The sequence below is a fragment of the Planococcus citri genome, chromosome 3 (assembly GCF_950023065.1).
Source record: "Planococcus citri chromosome 3, ihPlaCitr1.1, whole genome shotgun sequence".
NCBI classification, from domain to species: Eukaryota; Metazoa; Arthropoda; class Insecta; order Hemiptera; family Pseudococcidae; genus Planococcus; species Planococcus citri.
In genome coordinates, this window is record NC_088679.1 from 57,869,928 (window position 1) to 57,887,579 (window position 17,652).

General features: G+C 34.1%; 1 protein-coding gene across 5 annotated transcripts in view; it reads right to left on the bottom strand.

Annotated features, from left to right (window-relative positions):
* Positions 1-17,652, bottom strand: part of LOC135841343 (dipeptidase 1-like) — a 705,386-nt gene that overhangs the window by 229,421 nt on the left and 458,313 nt on the right. The window lies entirely within an intron of this gene.

Here is a 17,652-nt window from a genome sequence, read left to right on the forward strand (position 1 = left end):
CAACCGGTTATTTGATTCCGCGACCATCACTTGACCAACCATTCAACATCAAACAACGTAACACAATGAATGTTAACACCCGCACTCGCATCCGCCGCGCCGCGTCCCTGTAGATCATAACGTGGCGCAGGTTGAAGGAATGCGTATTTACGGCAAATCGGTTAGGCAAATATTTCAACACGTTCCATGTTCGGTTTCTACCACTACCACCCACCGTCCTACCTAATCTCAATCGTTTCACGTTACTCATCCAACAGCTTGCGATGCGATGGAAACGAATTTCTTTCGTTGTACGGTTCAACTTACTGAGGAACCTCTTATGAAGTGTCTCCGAGGAATTTGGATGGAAAGTGGCCTCAGTGGTCGCACTTGGCCCAAATTTTGAATTTTGAAATTTTCAAAAACCGCTACCCCGACGCTCAGGTTTTTCCCACGGCGTTGTTTTGGGAAATTTTGACCCACGTGTTTGACCAAGGGGCATGTTTTAATTTACCTTTCAACTGAATTTTTCAAGTTATAATGTATTTTTCAAAGACTATTCAAATTCTTTATTTTCGATGAGAATTTGAACAATTTTTGAAAAATGTAATATGAAAAATTTAATTGAAAGGGAAAACGAAACAAGTCCCTTGTGGAAACGCATGGGTCAGAATTTCCTCACGGTAACGCTGTGGCAAAAACCTTGAGCGCCGGGGTAGCGATTTTTGAAAATTTTAAAATTCGAAATTCTTACTACGCCACTACGGGAGCTAAACTCAAAACTGGCACCTAAAATTTTAATGGTTTAGTACTTCGGCCAAGAGCTACCACTAACAAGACCAATTTCCAGGACACTTCATGAAGTTCTTGGGATTGGTTATTTTTTAAAATTTAAATAAAAATTTACTGGTGAGCACTGTGCGTCGCAGTTTTCTGGTAAACCTCGACCTTGAAACCACCAAAATTAAAACTTGAATGTTAAATTTGCTCTGTTGCTATATCATCACTAAATAATTTTTTTCTTTCAAAGACCTAAGTTTGTGCAGGTATTTAAGTAAGGGTTAGTAGCCTAAATTTCTCTTGACTTGTCATATTGTTCTCTTGCTGCACTATTTACGAGATACAGAGGAACGAATATTTTTTTTCAATAAATCGCTTCCCTCAAGTGATACAATAGTGTCGATTTTTATTCATTTTTGGTGTCCCGGGTGAAGACACAAAATCGCCTTGAGTTTTTAACTTCAGTTAACCCTTTCTCTTGCCCAGCAATCATTCTCCCTCTTCTCCCAGAACCTCTACTGGATACTGTTCAACCAATTCTGTAAAATTAGAAAAATTTTACATTTTTTCAGAAGTTGAAGAAAAATCTTTTGAACTAGCGAATTTCAAATAAAAGTCATAATAACAGTACTGTAAGGTCCTTACGCCAATATTCTTCCTCTGATACTTCGTCCGATTGGTTATCATTGGTTGAAGTAATTAATTCCAAATATTCGATTTCTTGTTTTGGAAAATCTAGGTAGTATGAAACAGTAATAAATAATTTATTAGGTATGTCCACAATAATTCGAAATGAACTTGTCACAAAAAAAAAATATTTTGTTACTGATTTTGTTCCTGATATTAATACGTACCTGTACAATACATTATTTACGATTTATAAATTTAGAAAAACGTAAGTACAACTGTTTATTCACACATTCATTACCATGGAAAGATTTCGTTCTGTTTTTTAACGTTTGTACCTACTTAATACCTACTTTATTCCTGTAGAAACTTTAATGAAAATGGAGCAAAAATTAAAGGAAATTCAAGATAACTCCGTATCAATGGCCAATACGAGTGATGGTGTACAAACATCTAAGGATAATCCCATACTCGATGTAATAAATGGTAATTATTGAAATACTTATTAAATGTTACCATTAATACTGTCAAGATGGAGAAGGAGTACAAGGTTTAAATGTGTTAACTTGCTAAATGATTTCCAATTATTTTGTAACCATTTCATTTTGTTCATGTAGGTAATACTGAAGTTTCTAAAAATGAAACTACACCTCTAGAAACAGGAATGGATAATCCCATACTCGATGTAATAAATGGTAATTATTCAAATACTTATTAAATGTTACCATAATATTTTTTTTTTGTGACAAGTTCATTTCGAATTATTGTGGACATACCTAATAAATTATTTATTACTGTTTCATATTACCTAGATATTCCAAAACAAGAAATCGAATATTTGGAATGAGGAAGAATATTGGCGTAAGGACCTTACAGTACTGTTATTATGACTTTTATTTGAAATTGCTAGTTCAAAAGATTTTTCTTCAACTTCTGAAAAAATGTAAAATTTTTCTAATTTTACAGAATTGGTTGAACAGTATCCAGTAGAGGTTCTGGGAGAAGAGGGAGCCAGTTGTAATATACCAATCCAATATAAAATTATCGCCACTTACATACGTATAATTGTTGTTTAAATGAAGAAAGAAGATGAAATGTTCGTAATTAATTATGGTTCTAAAAGTGGATTTTGGCGCAGAAAGTACCGGACCTGCTGATGAATAGGAAATATCTATAAAATTTTCAAATTATAAAAATCACTCAAATGAGGTGTTTTACGTTTCAAATCATCAATTTTTCATAACTTTCGCCCTCACTTCGTTCAAGATTGATAATTTTACTTCTTTTTCTCCAACGAAGTTTGAAGGTAAAAAAATAAACTTCTCAGTTCTGGAGTGGAAAATAGTGTAGGTAGCTTCAAGAAAAATATTCAAAATAATTTTTTTTTGTTTTTTTTTTAATATAGGTACGTTGAAATATTACCGATGAAACTAATTCTTGAGAAATAGAAATAACGCTTTGCGCGGGGTAATCGTGGTGTTTTTTCGTTGCCTGGTAACATATATGAATACCTAGGTACTTCAGACTCTAAATAATATATCAATACCTACTTTATGATACGAGCTCTCCATTTAATGATAGATCCATTTTTAAAAATTCAATTATGACTGGAAAATTTAGGTAATCATCAATTAAAATACAGTATTTCTATTTTTTAAATTTATTTACAAGATACTAAATCTGCCTGTAAAACTTAAGACAACCGAATTTTCGAATTTCGGGGAAAGAACGATTGTGAAGAGGATGAAGTTGATTCAAAAAATAAATTAATTCTAGATAGTGGGTTCCATCCCTTGACCGGTTCCCTGTTCAAGTCCATGAGTCTGGGCCACAATTCCTAGCTGAATATTTCCAATTTCTGAACTTCTTTGAAAATTACAAGAAAACCGACAAAAATAGAGAAATCATGATTACATTTTAGAATTATTATACACAAAAAACATAAGTGTTAAATTCGTAAATAACGTGTACTTATGTACCAAGTGAAAAAAAATATATGATATCCACTAAAAAAAATCGTTGGAAAATCAGAATAGATACTGCTTTGTTGATTATTGCAGGCTTTCCTAGAATATAAATGATAGACTCGATTAGGATCAAATATTTGGCTACAAATAATTGTTTTTATTTTTATTGCAGGAGGTACGATTGAAGTAAAACAAGTAGTGGTCATGAACCAGGACGAAGCTGGTGGTCAACGATGTAAACGATTCAAAAGCAAAGCAGAAGATAAAGCTTTGTATAGTTTCCTTAGTTCAGCATCAGACTCCCTAACCAAGCTGGTCTTTCAGATGTGAGTGATTTTCCTTTGCTTCAGAGACATAATGGAGCATTGAACATTGAAATCTAAGATGCTTGTTTTTTTTGTTTTTTGAATTGATCTAAAAAATGGCGTTCAGTGACATGGTAAACCAAAACGAATTTTGGAAATCAATTTGTGAAAAATTTCAAAATATATAAATGAAAAATTGTCAAAATTAAAAAATCAACCTACGGAGCTTGTAGACCATTCTTATTTTTCAACGCTCATATGTAATCGAAATCCAATTTGAAATTTTGTTTTTCATTGTTTTCTTCCCCCTACCTTATTTAAAAATCAGATGTAAGCTTTGGTTCTAAAATTGAACCCTCAGTTCAAAGTCTTCGAATTTTGATTAATGTAAATTTTTTGAAAAAGTACTGTATTGTATGTTTTGATCAGTATTTTTTTTTCTTCAATTCTTTTGCTATAAATTTTCTTAATAAGGCTTTTGACGTACTGCGGGTTGCATATCGGTTTCCCTCAACTTTTTTTTTGTTTAATCGGTTTAACACATTCCGGTTAAAGTTACAATCACTTGGCAAATTTTTCTTTGTTTAATTGATCAACACATTCTGATTAATTTTATTTATGATTTAAATGAAGCGGCTGAATAATTTAGTTAAGATTAACCATATCGTCATAAATTTATGATAATACAAATTGTACTAACACCCGAAGTCTAATCGTTGTCCCTTTAATTTTTACTCTCGTTTCAAATGGAATGATAATTTTGAAAAATGATAAAGAACAGACTCGAAAACTTGTTTCTGTAATCGGCGTTTGGTGGTATGCCAGAGTAAAATGAATTTAGTCCCTTTTTTTATTCTCGTCTTGGCGAATACAGCTCTGTACGTATGAGCACCTTCAACTATTCATGAGAGGCACTAAGAAGGGGTTTGTTTTCTTTTGCTTCAAAGACATAATAAAGCAATGCAAATTGAAACCTAAGGTTCTAACGTTTTTTGTATTTTCAATTCATTTCAAAACCCTCGTTTGGTGGCATTGGAAACCAAAACGCATGTTGTACTATCTTATACTTCTCGTCAAGGCGAACACGGCCCGCTACATGCAAGTCGATATATCTAATCATGTAAAGGACCTATCGTCGTCTAAAGTCTAAAAAGTGATCAGAAAATGAAAAATTGTCAAAATTAAAAATATGAGCTAAGGAGCTTGTAGATCATTCTTTTATCTCGTATTGGCATACCTTCATTTTTGAAGGATTTATGCAATTTTGAATTATAGAAATAGATCAATTTTAGCAAAATCTGATGAAATTTTTTATTTTAAAATTTTTCAGAAATTGATCTGTTTCCAAACTTTAAAATTCCATAAATCCTTCAAAAATGAAGGTATGCCAATACCAAAAATTGCAATTTTTAGCTAAAAGAATGGTCTACAAGCTCCGTAGGTTGATTTTTTAATTTTGACAATTTTTCATTTATATATTTTGAAATTTTTCACAAATTGATTTCCAAAATTCGTTTTGGTTTACCATGTCACTGAACGCCATTTTTTAGATCAATTCAAAAAACAAAAAAACAAGCATCTTAGATTTCAATGTTCAATGCTCCATTATGTCTCTGAAGCAAAGGAAAATCACTCACATTTCGTTTGTTACGATTTATTCAGGCGGTTGAATTTACTTTGTTTGTTTTTTAATCCGCTTTATATTCTTTTGAACCCACTTTGTTTCTTATTTCTATCGTTCTCAGTTGCAAGTTCATTGCAAATGTGAGTTTTTCGTAAACTCGTTTTTTTAAAAGAAACTTAATATTATACTCCATTTTTTATGTAATTGTCATTTATTCGAAATTGTCTTTTTCAGTGTTAGTCTACAAATGTGAGTCTTTCGTAAACTCGTTCCAAATATTTCGCATTAATTATCTTACTACATACTTAAAAACATACCATTTCTAAGACTTTCAAAACACAGTGGGGCATATTCTTTTTCAACCATTGCAAATTTCGAAAAATTCCAAAAAATGACCAAAACTTCTCATGTTTTTTGGAATTGGCAAATAGTGACTGAAAAATTGGCATATTCGTAATTCAAAACATTCCCCAAATTTCACATAAAAGTTGAATCATTCGATATTTTGGCATAAGTAATATTGATGCGTGCAATATTCAAGAGGAAAATATTTTCAAAATTATAATTTAACCAAAAATAAACTATTTGCAGATTTTCAACCGCTCGCAGGCTCACTAAACGCGTTCTTGGAATTTGATGATGATGACCTAGGTCGACGAAGAATCTCAAAAATATATCATCTTTTGAAACTTCGAGGCAGACCATTTTCCGCCAAACATGTTACGAGTATGTAAGAGGCTGGAGCGAAAAAACCAAGATTTTTTTCGGAAATTTCTTATCTTTCAGTACCCATATCTCCTTCCCAGAGCTTCCAACCTTAATAAAAAGAACCGGAAAATACTCAACTCTTAAGGTTATCACTTATCACCTACATATTAGCTGACTGCAAGAAGGTTTTTGTTTTTTTCTGATTGGTTGGTTCAATTTTTTTTTAACTTTGAATTTGAAAAAATAAAAAAATCATTTCAATTCTCTAGTTTCTCATTTCTCAATTCAAATTAATTCATCACAAATCCACATCAAGTTTGTTCGACGTTTATTGTTTGTCCAGTCAATATTGTATCATGAGTAAAACAAACACTTGGGCTGGCAAGATCAGTTGAACAAAAGAAAATAGGGTGGTCAGATTACTTATTCTTTCATTTTTTGAAGATTTTTTCTGTCCGAATCAGATTATGTGGGTACGCGAATTTTGAATTGAAAGTTATCCTTTCACAAGTTTTTGTATGTAGTTTCAATTTTTTTATTTTCAAAAAATCCCTTCAACGATTCAAGTTATTCTTCAAAAGAACCAATTTCCTCTGATCAATTTCATCGAAGTTAACCCCATCTCTTTTGTTTCCAACTTTCATTAGGCCATTCGAAGTGAGTGACCTGGTTTTCAGTAAAATCCCACCGAGTTCACTACGCGGCGATCGTACAACACATCCAGTTACCCACTTTATACATATAGTAAAAAGGAAAACCTTTTTTTTTTCAAAATTCAAAAAAAAAAGGGGGAAGCATCGTTGTATTAGGTAAATTATACCTAAAAATAGTCATTAATCAATTTTACGCAAATCTTTCTCAAACACGAAAACGCCGTTATCTGTATATATGGTGAAAAGTTATTTAAAGGAAATTAGAAAGCGAGAAAAAAAGCGCAGGGAGATTTCATCGATATACAGAATCGAGTTTCGACTCGGATAGGTACACCAAAGTTAAAACGTTCGGGGTTTTTTCGCTCTCATTTAACTCACGCAGCTGTCGAAAAAGCGAGAGTGAGATGGAATAAAAAAAAGGAGACAAAGTGAAAACGAAAGTTGAAAACGTGGTATACACAGGTACTTGTTCGCAATGAAAAATACAAACGTAAATGTACACAAAGAAAAAATACGAATTGGGAACGGAGCTTTGGATGAAAAAAAAGACGAGGAATTTTTTTCACGCTAAAATCGATATGAGAAAACGAAAGTGGAAAAAAAGTGTGGAATCGGGTATCAAACTCCTCAAAAATGAAATGAAACTTTTCTCTGCACGAGTCTCCTCGTATACTTATATCCGTTGGTAAATTGATGATAAAAAGTTGACGGCAATAGAATGGTCTGTGTAGTACGAGAGACGACGAAGCACCAACACAGCTCACACTAGTATCGGTGGGAGAGCGAAAATAATAATCTGATGGACGAAAGGGTGGGGGGAGGGAGAGAGGAAAAGTTCTTTTGGATGATTTTTAACTCGACGTTTCTTTTTTCGACGCTCTTTTTGTATTTGGAAAATTTAAAAATTACCTGAGACTTCACGCTGACATTTCAATTAGGAAACGAGATTTTTCTGCCCCTTATTTCTCGGTGCGGCGCAATTAAATGGCTCGAACTTTGTCACTAAAACGATTTAATCTAATTGAATGGAATTCCAATGGCGATTTCGATTGATTTCGCCTTCATCGCCTTCGCCTTCACCCAAGCTCCTATTACACGATTTGAACTTGACGACCGAATTCAATTAAGTAATCTTATAAGGGGGTAAGGAATACTCTTACAGGCATACGTTGCCACTGTGCCTTCGTCTTCGCCATCTGCCAGATCCAATCAATATTTCAATTTGTTTACGTTTTTGGGCACGTTATATTACGTATTCATGCGGGTATTACGAGTAAAACAGTGTGCAAGGCGAGCAGCGCGTTTAAAATTACGTAATGATGATGTCTACGCGAGCTGAGCTGAGTGCTGACGTAGGCGTCATTAATCATTGCGAAAAGTTTTTCATTCTTATGAAATATTTAATAATCGAACGATGTATCGTTCCCGCCACCGCACCAGAAAAGGTTCAACTCCCGAATGCAGAGGGAGAGATAGCAGGAATATATACACGATATATATCTTTTGCAAAACCCGAGTTTCGTTTTACAATTGAATGTTTAAATTCGTTGTTGTGTTGTCGAGACGCAGCCGGCGAAAATGAAACGAGTGAAATGAAATTCCCTTCAATGCTCGAATCGAATATACTTATTCACCAGCGTATGTATATGTACATTTTTGGCAACTTTTATTCCACTTTTCTATACCTACGTCAAGACTACCTACAGTAAAAGCTTGTAAATGTGTTTACGCTAACCTGCACAATTTCTGCTACTATAGGTAGAGAAATGGCTCGAACTAAATACGCCTTGCATTATAGAGCAAATACCTCGGATTCGTTTCGTTAATTAGCTCCATCAGTCTTGAAAGGTTTTAACAATTTCGCGCATAAAACGAAACTTTAATCGTGTTTGTGTTAATCTATATCGTCGTATAGGGTGTTTTAGCCTTATTTTAATAGCTTGTTGTTCGTCAAGAGAGAGTATACGTTTGGGTAGAAGAATAAATAGATTTAGAGTGCAGGAGACGTTGAAGAGGAAAGAATCAAAACAGAGAATCTCTGAAAAAAAATCAAGATATTGTTAGCAAGACAGGATGGTACCAACTTTTTCAATTAATTTGATTTTTCAGCATTTCACGTACCATGGATCATATCCTCCCCTTCCATTCCCTGAAAAAAGTCCCTCAGAGAAACATTATCTTCGGACGTTGCTTGAGATAATGTATTTTGAAAATGTATCTTCTTTATTCGAAAAATGTGAAATACTCGAGAGAATTTTGGACAAACAACTGATAACAACATGTGGGTTATTTTTCGTTAACAATTTATTCATGATTATCATTTCTTTGAAATAATGATTCAATATTTTTGAAATATCTCAACAGCGTTAAAAGACATTTTACCCCCCGAGGCATATAATGTACCAATATTTCAGCGCAATTCATACGTAAATGAACAAATTATGACGATCCTAAATTTTATGCTAAATAAATTCAAATTAGATTTAAATGTCAAAATTTTACTCAAACAAAATCGTGTATCGCCTTGCGGATCATATACTCGTAGTAAGTAATTCTGAGAACTTGTTTTTCGATTTTCTTCAACAATAAAAGTTAATTTTGATCCCTCCAATGTAGAGCTCGCCGACAGGACGAGTATCCAGGATCAGAATTGTGCAAAAAAGCCAATCCCAGAAATCCCCAAGGCCACTAAACCAAAAATAAATGCTGGAGCAATGACCAAGGAGTTCATCAAGACGAACAAATTGAATTACCATTTGATAGAACTAAATTCGAATAAATCATTCCTCTGTTTGAAGGAATTGGTCAAGATGTGTACGCCTCCAATTTGAACGAGACTGCGAATTTTGAGGGAAAAATGGTCGGGAACTTCTATAGCTAAAATTTTAGCAGCTCAAATTAATTTCTCGATTTTTGGCGAATTCGCAAAAATTTGGAATAATTACCGATAGATGATTTGAGATTCATTGAAAAAAAAAAAAAATGTAGGTAGGTACATTTATTCAGTGAGAACTATGAAAAAGTAGTTTTGAAACTAAATACATAATCAACTTCGAACTAAATTTCACCATTTCCAGTTACTCTGGATCCTTCAGCACGATTTTTGATTTCTGTGAAAGATGTAGAAATGAATCTGGGCAGCTGAAAATCGAGCTGTGGCTTATTCTCGACCTGTTCAATGAATTTATTCACATTTAGCTCGATTTTCAAACAAACACCTCCAGTCCTCCATAAATGAATTTGTAGCCAGAATTTATAAAAGAAAAAAAATAAGGTACAAGGAATTAAAAATCATTTGTTCGCGTAAGGGATTTTTTTTGTTGGAAATTTTAACCAATAACTGAACCGAGTCTGAAACCAACCCCCATAAACCCGAATTTCATCATTTCGAGTCATTTTGGAACCCCCAACGCGATTTTCGATTTCTCCAGGAAACGTGAAAATTAACATTGAACAGCTGAAAATCGAGTTGGATTGAGTATTCTTTACCCATTCAACGAGTTAATCCGTATTTGACCTTATTTCTATCAGCAAACATCTCAAGTACCTACGTTTTTTTGACTAACATTTCAGCAGAAATGATAACTGGAAAATGTTGGTTTAAAAAACACAAAGATGTGCACCTGAAAATCGGCTCAAATGCAGATAAACTTTTAAAACATGTCTAGAATAAGATACAACTCAAGTTTCAGCTTTCCAAATCATTTTACACGTTTTTTGAATAAATTTTAAAATCATGGAGGAATTGGAAATTATGCTCGAAGCTCCAGAATTGTTCGAAATATTGTAAATTTCTGGTTCGGAAGCTTGATTTCAAACAATGATAAGATGCAGCCTTTTGTGCAAATTTCAAAAATTTCCTTACGAAAAGAAACATTTTGATTTTTTAAATTTTTTCCTTATAAAATACAAAATACAATTACAAAGTTATTCAAAATTTATTCATGATTCTCACTTTTTTGAAATAATGATTCGATATTTTTGAAATATATCTCATAGTTTTTTCCCGAGGCATACACTAATATTTCAGCGCAATTCGTACGCGAATGAACAAATTACATACAACGATCCTAAATTTTATACTTACTAATTAAATTCAAATTAGATTTATAGTAAAATTTTACTCAATGAATAAAATAAAAAAATCGTCGAACGTCTCATGAATGCGGACCATACATACTTGTATAATGTATACTGTATAGTAAGGTAATCCTGAGAACTTGTTTTTCGATTTTCTTCACACAAAAAATTCCATTTTGATCTCTCCAATGTGGAGCTCGCCGACAGGACGAGTATCGATGATCAGAATCGAGCAAAAAAGCCAATCCCAGAAATCCAACGGCCATTAAACCAAAAATAAATGCTGGAGCAATGACCAAGTTGAATCATCATTTGACAGAACTACATTCGAATGGATCATTCCTCTTTTTGAGGGAATTTGTCAAGGCGTACACCCCCAATTGGATTAACGTCCTGCTCTCTAAATTTGAAACAGTCAATTTCACTGCTTAGCAGTCACGACATTTTGCCTTTTTAAAGCAGTAGTTTTTTTTACTGCAAAACAGTGAAAAAAACTACTGCTTTAAAAAGGCAAAATGTCGTGACTGCTAAGCAGTGAAATTTGACTGCTTTAAATTTAGAGAGTGCTTTTCTGCTCTGGTTCGCCTGTTGGTGTAATGGTTATGGGTGATTCCTGAACCCTACCCCATCCGGGCCTACCGAGGGACCTGGGTGCACAGCTCGTAGATGTGGCTGTGGGTTATGCAGTCAATTGGGACCCTGCGGATACCTCCCGACCTCCGCAGTATATAAGGGCTCATGGCTACGCGAGCGCTCTGGCCATGATGAGCAGATCATCTTCGCTGGTACTCGTGGGAACACCATGAATGATTCTAAAACACCAACGCAACGAACAACCAATTTTTCTCTCGACCGAAATTTGACGACCAACAACGATAATTCGACGCCTGCTTCATCGCGCGAACGACAAGTGATACGCCGATTTCGAAGATATGCTCCCGATCAACAACAGCAGCTAATATAGTCATCTTCGACGCTAACTCTATCGATGCTTTTATTAAAAACAACATTCCTACCGTTCAAAGTCTGAAGGAAAACATAGCATCACTCACCAAAGCCGCCAAAGCCCAAATTAAAGTAATGGAGGAGTACCATTTGGAATTTTGGCACCTCCCATTCAAAGTAGGTTTCTTCCAAAACTCAGAAGAATCCGCGGCTGACTTCAAATCCCGACGTACACGAAAAGGAATACGCTGGGGTAAATTCCACCAGAAATGCAAAGACGATGTCCAAATTTCAAAAATTTCCTTACGAAAAGAAACATTTCGATTTTTAAAATTTTTTCCTTATAAAATAAAAAATACAATAATTACAAAGTTATTCAAAATTTATTCATGATTCTCACTTTTTTGAAATAATGATTCAATATTTTTGAAATATCCCAAACATCGTCAGAAGATATTTTTTTCCAAGGCATATACCAATATTTCAACGCAATTCATATTGTGAGGGTGCATACGAAGAGACTATACGACCGAAAAAAAAAAAGTTCTCTGAAATTACTGTAGGAACTCTTTAAAGGGTTCCTACAACAATTTCAGAGAACTTATTTGGACCCTTTTCGTATGCGCCCTCACATATGTAAAATGAACAAATTATGACGATCCTAAATTTTATAATACATAATTAAATTGAAATTAGATTTATTATAGTAAATTTTACTTAATGAATGAAATAGACAATCGCCCACGCCGTTAAACTTATAAATCCGGACCATATCATACTAGTAGTGAGTAATTTTGAGAACTTGTTTTTCGATTTTCTTCACCGAAAAAGGTCCATTTTGATTTCTCTAATGTGGAGCTCGCCGACAGGACGACTATCGTGGATTAGAATCGTGCCAAAAAGCCAATCCCAAAAACCCCAAATCCCACGTCCACCAAACCAAAAATAAAGGCTGGAGCAATGACCGAGGAGTTCATTAGGACGAACAAATTGAATCACCATTTGACAGAACTGCATTCGAATGATTCATTTCTCTTTTTCAGGGAATTTGTGAAGAGGTGTACGCCTCCAATTTGAACGAGACCGCGAATTTTGAAAAAAAAAAAATGTCCGGGAACTTCTATAGCTGAAATTTTAGCAGCTCGAATTAACTTCTCAATGACTAATTTTTGAAAATTCGGAATTGCCAATTTTGATAATTTGAGATTCATCGAAAAAAAATGTAAGTACATTTTATTCAGTGAGAACGATGAAAATAAGTCTTGAAACTAATTAAATTAATCAACTTCGAACTGAATTTCACCATTTCCTGAAGCCTCCAGCGCGATTTCCGATTACCCTAAAAGACGTGTAAATGAGTTCAAGCAGTTAAAAATCGAGCTGTAGCTTATTCTTGACTGGTCTACGATGCAGGAAATTGTGCATCGTGCCAAGGACCTGAAAGTTGACGAGTTAGTTCGATCGATCGAAAAACCAAATCCAACTGAAATAGATATCGTCGCGCAAAATTCGGACACCAATGATTTAGACATACCTTTAGATACTTACTACCGCGAGTTACTTTGTAAAAGTCCGCGAACAGCAGTTCTGTTCGACGTTTTTCTTTTGCAATTCGACAAGAATATGCTCGGTTACGTTTTCGGTTTGTAATGCTTATATGAATTTTCATTAGCCGTATATTCTACTCCGAACAAACGAGACCAGATAAGGTAAGTTGTTGTTGGTAGGTAATGACATTTTATTGGCTTGTTTTGTTTTCTTTCGAAACTTAATATGTACTGAGTTATTAGCACAGCTGCCGAGCTTCGTCTTATGCCAGAAACTCTTGAAAAAGTTGGTGCATTTTGGAACTTTTACCGCAGTTTGTGGGTCTACATGGAAGAGCTTTTTGGAGATGTGGTGAAAATCAGCGTGTTGCCACCTTTTTGAGCAACAAAAATTATCTGAAAAAATTTGAAAATTATATTTCTTCGGGGCGTTTATGCTCAAAAATTCTGCAAAAATTACACCAAGCACTACGTACTTTTTATGCTGATCAACATATCGAAAAATCTACTTAATAAATTGAAGTGGTGTTTTCTTTGTAACGCCATCACTGCAAAACGGCTGGACGGAAAATTGTGTAAAAATACTTAAAATGTTCAGCGTGATGCGTAGATGGTTGTACTGAAATTTTTTTCACGTTTAGAGGACTTGAAAAGCTGTAATTAAGCTTCAAAGTTTTGATGACGTCACGAATATCTTTGAGCTTCAATTTCGCTTCCGAATATTACCGATTTGCTAAGCATTTTACAAAATTATCAAAGCTTCAATTTTTAACATAGGTGCTTTGAGAATAGGAGATCGAAGGTGGATCTATTCCTATCAATAGCTTCCCCTATTGTTTCGTGCATGTCGACCTTGAAGGACCAAAATGTAACTAGAAGCTTCAAAACGAGTTGAAAGCACTTGCACTAGATTTCACAGGGTATTGAAATTAGTTTGCAGATTGAATTTTGGCTTTCTAAATCCATTTGATGAAATTTTGTGGAAATTTCAAATTTCAAAAATCTGCTGAAGGATCTAAAAATTTTTAAAAAAATCAATGGAGGCTACAAAATGACTTGAACCCGCCGATTGGAAAGATGGGTAAATTTATAATACAAATTTAATCGTGATGTTGTCATTCAACTACACCGATTCATTTTTGTTTTGAATACGATTCAGAGTCTGATTCTGAATCCGATTCAAAGTTGATACGCGATTCATTTCTGCAATTCGAATCGCACAATTTCTAATTTGGACCATTAGACTCAAGTGGGAAGGTAGATATGATCCACTGGACTTTGAATTGAAACGGTGTTTTCTTTGTCACGCCATCACTGCAAAACCGCTGGACGGAAAATTGTGAAAAAATACTCAAAATGTTCAGCGTGATGCGTAGATGGTTGTACTAAAATTTTTTTCGCGATTAGAGGCCTTAAAAAGCTGTAATTAAGCTTCAAAGTTTTGATGACGTCACGAATATGACGTCATCAAGAGCTTTTATTTCTCCGCCAAATATTTCCGATTTGCTAAGCATTTTACAAAATCATCAAAGCTTCAATTTTTAACATACTTAGAGAATAGGAGATCGAATGTGGATCTATTCTATTCCTGAAGGAACTAGAAAAGTATGGGTGAACTCATTAGCCAATCATATCTCTTCAGCTTCAATTTTTTTCACTTAGTCAATTTGGAATTTTTACTTCTTGCATAACAATGAGATTAAAAACAGGAAATTTGATAAGTATACCCAAATGGTTAGATTTTTTTTGAATGTCCAGTGTAAAATCAGTTCAAATCCAGGAAATTTTGAATCAAAAATTGCCAAGTTGCCTTGATGTAGGTAAAATAAAAAATCTTGCCCTCATCTTATGTATAGGGGCACCATACCTACATGGCAGCAAAGATGCGAGATGGAATTTGAAAATTTCAATTTTGATAATTGAAAGAACAATGTTTTTGTTATGGGAAGAATTTGATTTTTTTGTCTTGAAAATTTCAAAATTCAAGTGATTTATTGTAGAAATTTCAGTTCTAAAAAACAAAAGCAAAAAGACCCAAACTAAGTGGGGCAAATGCTCTTAGAATTTTGTAATTCGAGAAGTAAAAAAAAAATCTCAATGAGCGAAACTGAGAAGAGTGAGGTGACGATGACGTGTTGTAGTACACCCCAAGGCAGACCTACGATAACAATTTTTAAGCATATGAGAGGAGGGGCGTTAAATGTCGAAATATAACATTCAAAAAAAATTGTGCATGAGTGAACTACCATTTCAGTTCAAAAGACTACAGTTTCCTATAAAATTAAGGGAGCCCTCAAAGGAGGGAGGGGGCAGGGGCGTCGAGAGCCGATGCGGGCCCGGGGCAAACATCATTTTGGGCCCCATTTCTAAAGCAGAGAAATATCTACATATTTTGCCAATTGATGTCTTATGAAAATTTTTATTCAATTTTTAAAAATTTTTTTGGAGGTCTCAAATGTGAAATTTGTGTATATTAAAATGAGAGACAAATTCGCCCGAGCAAACCGAGGGTGAGAAGCTTTTGAAAATTTTTGCTTCGAGATGCCTAAAACGATTTTTTTTTTTAATGCGACGAGGAGTTTTTTTTTTTGTCTTTTAAGACAGTAGAATTTAAATGATGTTTTTTTGAAGGAAGTTGATTTTGAAAAAGAAGACAGAACAACCTAAATGAGGGCGAAAGCTCTTAAAAATTTATATTCTGAGAGGCATAAAAACGATTTTTTTGTGAGGAGTTAATTTTTTGGCTTCAAAAAGCGTTGTTTTTTTTTAGAAATCTCCATTTTGATGTCGAAAAACAAGAGAAAAGAAGCCCGAGCGGAACGAGGAAATAATAGGTATGAAATTTCGAAAAATTCAACATGGGTATGAAATTATGAATGTGTGGGTTTTTTAGGATGCTGAATTTAATTTTATGGACGGTTGGATCCTTAGCCTTTCATACATAATATGAAAGTGGAAATTTTGGCGAAGGAGGAAAATAAGGACAATTTTTTTTGAATGCTTTTACTTTTAAGCCAAAGTACCAATGACACGTGGTATTTTCCTATTCTCGCGCGTTCTTCATTTTAATAGTAATTTTCACGTTGAAAATACCAAAAAGAAATACTTAGCAGTTATGAAACTTTGCAATGCGATTTTTCATCATTTTTTTTATTTAAAATGAATTTTTATGGGTGACCCGTCCGCAGGACGGGTAATATTTGCTTGTTACTTTAAAAAGTCAAAATTGCGCAAATTGACATATTTTCTTCAATTACTCCAGAATCAGAGGTAAAGTAGGTAAAATCAGTTCAACTCCACTCAACACCCTAAGTGGACTTTTGTGAGACTTCTCATATTTTTCCATCATTTTTTGAATGTTATAAAAAGTTTACGTAGAGGAGTACAAAATGCTTCACCGTACAAACTTTATCGAAAATCTGATAGGTATAAAACAAAATCATGAAAATACGAGTATTTCATTTTGCGACTCTATGGAAAGATATGGAAAGAAATGGTATTTTCCAGTAATCTTTGACATTTTTTCAAATCGATAATCCGAAAAAGCGACACCTCAATTTTTGATATGTTAATCAACATTAAAAGTTGCGCTTGAAAGTAATTTTTGTAGAATTTTTCAGCATGAACGCCATGAAGAAATATCATTTTCCAACTTTTTCAGCTAATTTTTAGTGCTCAAAAAGGTGGCAACACTGATTCTCACCACATCTTCAAAAAAAGCTCTCCCATAGACCCACAAACCGGTAAAAATTCCAAAAGTGTACCATTTGTACTAATATGAGTAATTTTCCGTCGCATACGGAAACATTTTTCAAGGTCTGAACATAACGAAATCCGAAAGCTCAAGAAATCACAACCAACGTGATTTCTTTCTGATTATATTTGTATTATTTCTTGTTTTTTTTTCGATAGTTTGTCAATTTTTTTTGTTTGGATCCAAATTTTTTCTTTTGATAATTCGTTCATTTTATAGAACGTAACAGCCTCATTTTGATCTTGTGAGCCTAATACATACATACATCGCTCCATTCAGGAGATGGACGGAAGAAAAAGAGGAAGGACAACAGATCTGCAGCCAATACCCCTGGCAAAAAAATAAAAGAAAGAAAGAAAGAAAGAAAGAAATTTTTAAGTTCGATAATTCTCGTAAAATTTTGTAAAGTTTGAGTAAGTAATTTTTGAAAATTCTCGTTTTTTCTCGAAGTATTTTTTTTTGTTTCATATTTTCTAGTTTGAGTATTTTTCAAAAATTCTCGATGCTTCACGAAGAGTTTATGATTTCCGAGTCGTCAACACACGAGTAGGTAACATATCATCGTTCAACGATATGCACGATATCGATGAAAAAGATCCGTCCCTGAGGGCGCTCATCTGTGAGCACGACACAGCAACTCAGGCGGGTTTCAGAAACCACTACGTACTACTCGATCGGCTGAA